The following is a 7,865-nucleotide window of genomic DNA, read 5'->3' as shown; positions in this document are numbered from 1 at the left end:
TCTTTAAATAAATCATTTCATTAGATAAAAAATTTTATGTGCTTCTCACTATAGATTATAATAAACTTGGTATAAGTAAGAGGGTTAATGTACGCTCACAGACAATTTTTTTACATTTGAATCTGTCTCCAGGCTGGAATTTTCATTTACAATGTGAGTGTTGACAAGTGGAATCTTTAAAATTGATTGGGTCATGAGGACTTGTTCTCATAATAGAATCAATTACATGAACACAAGTGGCTAAGCAATCACAGGTGGAAGTTGGCTTTGAAAGCTAGTTTAGAGCTCACTCTTTCATGTATCTAATATTGTTTTTTCTGCATTAACTGCTGATTAGAGTGTGGTGACATAGCAATAAGATCTCTAAAGATATGAGCTGCCCTTTCATAAGAATGGTAAGTTCTAAGCAACAACAACAATAACAGCAACAATACCAACAATGACAACAGTTTTCTGTTCTATAAACTACCACGTTTTAAGTATTGTGGTAGAGTAAGACAAGATTAAGTCATCCTCCCCTTATCTCCTTGTTTGCCAGCCATAGTACTAACATAATGTAGTAAAATTCCACCTGGCATAAAGACATGTAACTTTCCTGCTATTCAAGGCTCTGTCTGTATGATATAATTGGTTCTTATTGATGAAATTGCTACAACTTGATTAATGTTTGTGCTTTTATACAGAATAATTATTTTTGCTTTAAGACATTACTCTTTTTTACATTTATTTGTTTAGCTGGTAGATTGAAGATGGTACCACAAAGCATCTGTAGATGTGGGAGGACAACTTGCAGGAATAAGTTCTTACCTTCCACCAATTGGGATCCAAGCACTGAACACCAATTATATACTGTAATATCTTAAAGCCATTATATTCCTTCATTATCTTATTTACAACAAATAAATGAAAACTTAGTTGGAAATTTTATGCAAAAGGAATTGAAATATTTATTCTCTACTATATATATATGTAGTAATTTGAAAAAGTTAATATTGTATTCAAATTTCTGATTTTATCATTAGTTTAAATTTTATTAAATTTATTGCTTGAATATTTTTCTTTGTTTTAAATATTTCCTATGGAGCCATATGAATATTTAAATTTCAATTATTGTTTACAGTTTAAAATTAATATCATTTTGTTCATGGAAAATAATATATGGTATTAAATATATATTAATTAATCTGTATTAATTAATGTATTAATTCTATAAAATATTTTTCCTGGTATATAGAGTTTAGATATTCTATTAGGGACTCTTCTAAGGATGATATTCTGTGACATGACTTTGAATGTTAAATTTGACCTCAATTTTAGCCAGAGTGTCAGGAAAATGAAAATCTTTCCAGTTTGTGCAAATTAGAAATTAAGGGTTAAATAATTAAACCTTTGAACACAGTTATGAAAGTTCATGAAATGTCTTTGTCTTTCTCATTTTGACAGCAGTATTGGAGGTATCTATGGAATTTATATATTACAGAGTCCACTCCTCTGTGTGAATCTCAGCAGGGAGTAGATTTTGCATATATCATCGAAGCACATCACAAGGATAATGTGGTCTTTCATGGGTCACTCAACATAGAGAATCTATTATCTCATCTCTTAATGTTCTGAATAGAGAATGGCCATGAAAAATAGTGCTCATACTTCAGAAACCGTTAACTTTCCATATCTTTGGACATGATTTCTAAATGTAGTGGTTGTAATATACAATTGACACCAAGACCAAGCAAAGCTTGAGTGGTTATCATAACCACGTACTCTTACAAATAAACACATGCGAACAAAAATACAATCTAAATAAAAAAAAAACAACTTTTTATTTAACTTTATTTAACCTTAAGTTTTAGTTAGGTTTGCTTCAAGATATTCATATAGAAAACAATGATAAAAGTTTTTATTGTTCTGTATTCTAGAAAAAAGAAAAGAAAAGAAGACCAAAGTCTCATTTGAAAACAATGAATTTCCTAAATAATTCATAAACAATGTTAAGAAACTGCAATAAATGTAGCTAAGTAGCGCATGACTAAATAATCACATATCATTAACATCAAACCTTTGATTTATTAGTATATTAACTATAAGAAAACCTTGGTGATGTTACAAACATAGGCCTTTTTTTTTTCAGGAATATCCATGATTGTTAGAAATGGCACACTATTAATTAAAAACATTCTCAGGTCTTATATTGAAGAAAACAGATATAAAGGTTTGTGACACTCTGACATTGAGCACTGGCCCAACAAAGATGTCCACCTGTTAGATCTCTAAAAGTTGTAAAAATCCAGTAATCCATACATGACAAAATCGACTTATATCTATGGAAAGGTATAGCGCACTGAGATCGTGATCTGAGCTTAACCATTAATGTGAAGAATACAAGGAACACTTGGGCATACAGAGCAAGGCCATCACAGAAACAGAGCAACCATCTTCAGACTTGTCTCTCTTTGCTCTTAATATTGACAAAAAGATTTAATTAATTAATATTGACTCAGGAATAAAGTTGACTTCAAGTTAGCAAAAGAGAAAAAGTGATTTTTGTTCTCCAATGTACTGAAGCAATTTAATTTAGTTCTTTTGAATATACTTAGAACTTTTCCTCTTCATATATCTTCATAAGTATGGCAGAAAAATTTCATTTTGGGGGGGGCAATTTTCACTGTTTTTTGGTGCTTGTCTAAGGCAATGGTAAGACAGTTCTACACTTTCTGTTGAAGAATATTTATTACCATTTATGTTTCTGACTCAAATTTTAGTTTTCTAACTTATTTTCCTGTAGAAAATAAACCAGGAGGAATTTGAAGACACCAAAGCTAATAGAATTTTGTAGCTAGATCCTGAGTTGGACAACTGACAAGAAGGTTCCAGTAGGAAGGAAGTACCACAATGTAATTATGGCATTGTAAAAATTATCTCTGGCAAAGAACTTTAAATAATTACTTACAGTGAACACAAATAGGACTTTTGTGAAAGTAGAATGTTGTGACTTGGTGCTTTTATTCAGTAGGAGGTCAGCCAGATAGAATTCAGTGAGTTGTCTTGTGTCTTTGGGAAAAATGTGCAAGCTCAAGTGTATATGCAGCAGTTGGACGTATGTGTGTCCTTTGTGGCTAGCTACATTCCTTGTGGCAACAGGGCCACAAACTTAATGTGTGAGTCCTGGTTCAGTTCTAATTGTGTGACTTGGGAAAGGACTGATATGCTTTGTTTCATTTTCTTTGTATCAATACTGAAATCCCTGCGTAATGCCACTGAATTGTCAGACTTTCTTTATTAGCAGATAATGATATCTTAATATTTATCGTCACTGGACACTGAGGAGGTACGTACGTCCTTATTCTTGTTTTCACAATGTTTAGAGCAGTGGTTCTCAACCTTCTTAATGCTATGAAACTTGAATACAGTTTGTCATGTAGTGGTGACCGTAAACCATAAGATTATTTTTGATGCTTCCTCATAACTACAATTTTGATAGTTTTGAATTGTAATGTAAATATTTGTGTTTTCCAGTTGTCTTAGGTGACCCCTGTGAAAGGGTTCTTGGACCTGAAGGAATTACGACTGACAGGATGAAAACTGTTAGTCTAGAACAATAATGAATTTCTTTAAAGAGGCACTTGGTTGAATTTATTCTATATTTTTTCATGCCTCATATTAACACCATAGCCAGACATCATAGTACTGAAGAATTTTATTCTTTTTTAGTCCCTTTATAGGTCAGTGATGTATTCAGATGTATAGTTCTTCAGTAACCAGCCTCAGTGGGATGCAAAGTTCAAAACTGTCCATTTCTTCTGAATTATGTAGTCATTGATGAATGATTTAAAATCTTTGCTTATTTAGTTTTCTTCCTTTGACGTCACTTATAATGTCCTCTCTCACTTCTGAATATATTAATGTGACAGTCCTATTTTTTTATTTTCTTTCTTTCTCTCTCCCTTTCTTTTCTTCTTTCCTCCCTCTCTCCCTCTTTTTTTCTTTCTTTCTTTCTTTCTTTCTTTCTTTCTTTCTTTCTTTCTTTCTTTTGTTCTTTCTTTTGTTCTTTCTTTCTTCTTTTCTTCCATTCTTCCTTTCTGGTGATTAGGTATCTTATTTGAGGTTTGTATTGTGATGACTGTGTCAACAAAGGCAGCTTGGGGAGGAAAGGCCTTAGTTAGGCTTATAATTCTACACCATTCTATCACTGAGAGAAGTTAGAGCAGGAACTCAAACCCGGAACCTTGAAGCAAGAGCTGATTAAAAGGCCTTAGACGAGTGATGCTTTTTGCCTTGATCTATTTTTTTTTATTTTATTTTAGATATTTTCTTTATTTACATGCGAATTTCTCCATTCCCAGTTTCCCCTCCAAAAAACAAAACAAAAAAAACAAACAAAAAGAAACCCCTGTTGCCTCCCCCCTCCCCATGCCTGCCACCCCGCCCTCTCCTACTTTCTGGCCCTGGCATTCCTCTACACTGGGGCACAGAACCTTCACAGGGCCGAGGTCCTCTCCTCCTATTGATGATCGATTTTGCAATCCTCTACCATACACATGCTGCTTGAACAATCAGACCCCTCTATGTGCAGTCCTTGGATGGTGGATCTATTTTTATATGACCTGTTTTCTTACACACTTCAGAACTTCCTGCCCAGCTGTGATATTGTCCACAATAGGCTGGATCCTTCCATATTAATCAATAGTTTAAATAATGCAACAACAGGTTTGCCTACCTGGTCAATCTGGTATTTGTGAAATATTACCATTTGAGGTTTCCTCTACTCAAATTAGCTTACGTTATGCCAAATTGACAAAAACTAGGCACCACACTAGTGTTAATAATATTGCCTTGTCAAAAAGTCAGTTATTTTTTTAAATCATTATCTATTTTTGTCTCTATAACACTTATTTATTCTATAACTTTTACTATTTGTTTACTAAGGTTACACTTAGTTGCTTTTTTTCCCCTAAAGTCTTGAGAGGAGGTGGTTTACTTGAGTCTATTCTTTTGGAAAAAAAGGCATTTCTCACCAAAAGCGTCCTTTGCAGAATTGCTTTTGTTACATCCCATAAGTTTTAGTATAGCCTATTTCTATTTCATTTTTCCCAAAATACATTTTGTTTAGACTTTAAATTTCTTCTCTACTGGTTTAAGAGAATGTTGTTTAATTTCCACATACTTGTGAATTTTCCAATTTACCTTCTGCTACTAATTTCAAACTTTACACAAATGTGATTAGACAATATACTCAGCACTATTTTAGTTTATGTAAACATTTTCATGAAAAGTTTTATGGCTCAAATGTATAATATATAGCAGAGAATGTTCTATATGTAGTACAGGGTAGCAGAATTCTGAAGTCAGTTGTTTACAAATGTATAATCAATGATCTGTGACAGAATTGGAGATAACAGAGTCAGGGGTGGAATATGCCTCAGTGAGTGAAGTGCCTGCCTCTTACACATGAGAACCTAAGTTCAATCTCCAGACCACAAAAAACCCGGAGATAGTAATGCATGTTTGTAGCTTATGTTCCTACAGTGAGATGAGTTGTGGATACAATATACTTGCTGGACGTAAATGGTAAAACTATCCTGGCATATACTGGCAACCAAAAACATGAAATCTTGTATCAAATAATTGGAAAGACTAACACAAACATTCAGGATGGCATGTGACTACCACAAATGTAATGCTCTAACACTTCCTGCCCATAATTATGCACATGTGCGCACACACACACACAAACACATACACACACGAGTCACATATAGATCTCTTTGAATGTGCCAAGGTCTTTAAAATGTTCCCTTGTTTGAGGTTAGCCCTACCCAATGGTTGAATATTATAAAAGTCTATACTTGGAAAGACAAATATTGAATTCTCACAATTTATACAAATGGAACAAGGAATTAGAATATTTTAGTATAATGTAGATTAGAAAGTGTTAAATATATCAAAATAAGAAATGGGAAATTACCACCCAAAGCAGTAAGATATAGCCAAGCTCTGCAGAGACAGTAACAAAAGTATAAGTCAGGTTACTAACGACATTGAAATGAAACAGAGTATCAGAACACATGGAAAAATGTAGAGATGTGAGCTTTCTCAATTAACACGAGATTGAAAATCCATTAGATAAACATTTGAGCTCGTGCTGCTGCAACATAAGCTTCAGTATTACATGCATAGGTATTAAACAGAAATCTTGAATTTCTATGCCATTTTCTGAATAAACATCTCTGAAATACTGAGTTTTTGATAGGCATACCCAGTGAGGTGACTATCAGTATATATTTTGTGTAAGAGATATACAAATACCTTACTTCACAAGGGCAACAAAGAATAAAATATTGAGCTGAGATGCCTAAAATCACCAAGAAACTCAATATCATGAGATTTATAAAACAGTAAGAGATGGTGCTACATATCTGAGGTTTCGGATAGCTATAGATTATATACAGAATGTCAAAACCATTTTATCTAATTGTAAATGTTTAATTGTCATGGGAAAAGTGTAATTTTTATAAAAATCAATGATGAAACCAAAGTAACAGTTGAAAAAGCATGAACTGTATAGAACTATGAAAATCACTAGGTCAATCCAACATCTTTAGAATCAAAGTAAACAAGAACTAATGATATAGTTGTTCAAAATTATGTGTCAAAAGAAAACAAGAGGGGTTGGTGTCATAGCTTAGTGAGAGAAATTGCTGGCTGTCATGTTTTGCAATTTGAGTTTAGACTCCTAGTATCTACTATAGTGTAAGGAGATAACTGACTTCTACATAATTGCCTTTTGAAAGATTGGATATTTATTTATTTATAATATTATTGGATATTATTTATTTACATTTCAAACATTATCCCCTCTCCCTGTCCACCCTCGCCAGAAACCACGTATGCCATCCTCCCTCTCCCTACTTCGATGAGGGTGTTGCCCCACACCTACATCTGCCTCTGTGTTAGCATTCCCCTACACTGGAGCTTCCACCTTTCACAGGATCAAGGGTCTTTCCTCCCACAGATGTTCAACAATGCCATTCTCTGCTACTTGTGCAGCTGGAGTCATGGGTCCCTCCATGTGTAGTCTTGGGTTAGTTGTTTAGTCCTTGGAAGCTCAGGTGTCTGCTTGGTTGATATTCTTGTTCTTCCTACGGTGTTGCAAACCTCTTCAGCCCCTTCAGTCTTTCCTCCATTGAGGACCCATGCTCAGTCCAATGGTTAGCTGTGAGCATCTGCCTCTGTATTTGTCAGGTGCTGGCAGAGCCTCTCAGGAGACAGCTATATCAGACTTCAGAAAGGACTTCTTGTCATCCACAACAGTTTCTAGATTTGGTGACTGTATATGGGTGATCCCCAGGTGAGGTAATTTGGAGATAGCCTTTCTTGTAGTCTCTGCTCCACACTCTGTCTCCCTATTTCCTCAGTGAGTATTTTGTTCCCCCTTCTAAGAAGGACTGAAAAATCCATACTTTGGTCTTCTTTTGTCTTGAGCTCCATGTGATCCATGAATTCTATCTTGGGTATTCTGAGCTATAGGGATAATATCCATTTATCAGTGAGTACATACCATGTGTGTTCTTTTGTGAATGGGTTACCTCAATTAAAATGATGTTTCGAGTTCTATTCATTTGCCTAAGAATTTCATGAAGTCATTATTTTTATTAGCTGAGTAGTACTTCATTGTGTAAATGTACCACGTTTTCTATATCCATTCCTCTAATGAAGGACATTTGGGTTCTTTCCAGCTTTGGGCTATTATAATAAGGCTGCTATGAATATAGTGGAGCATGTGTCCTTGTCTTGCTTCCATACATGCACTGATAAACAAATCTCTTTCTCTCTCTCTCTCTCTCTCTCTCTCTCTCTCTCTCTCTCTC

General features: G+C 34.3%; 1 long non-coding RNA gene across 1 annotated transcript in view; it reads left to right on the top strand.

Moving 5' to 3' along the window:
* The first annotated feature begins 245 nt into the window (after positions 1-245).
* LOC116094266 overlaps positions 246-7,865 on the top strand; it is an 8,938-nt gene continuing 1,318 nt past the window's right edge. The window contains exon 1 of the long non-coding RNA XR_004120016.1: positions 246-395. This is a non-coding gene — a long non-coding RNA (uncharacterized LOC116094266). The remainder of the gene's footprint in view (positions 396-7,865) is intronic.

Source organism: Mastomys coucha, unplaced genomic scaffold, assembly GCF_008632895.1.
Source record: "Mastomys coucha isolate ucsf_1 unplaced genomic scaffold, UCSF_Mcou_1 pScaffold16, whole genome shotgun sequence".
NCBI lineage: Eukaryota > Metazoa > Chordata > Mammalia > Rodentia > Muridae > Mastomys > Mastomys coucha.
The sequence above is the reverse complement of the archived record's forward strand: the minus strand, read 5'-3'. Positions and strand labels throughout refer to the sequence as shown.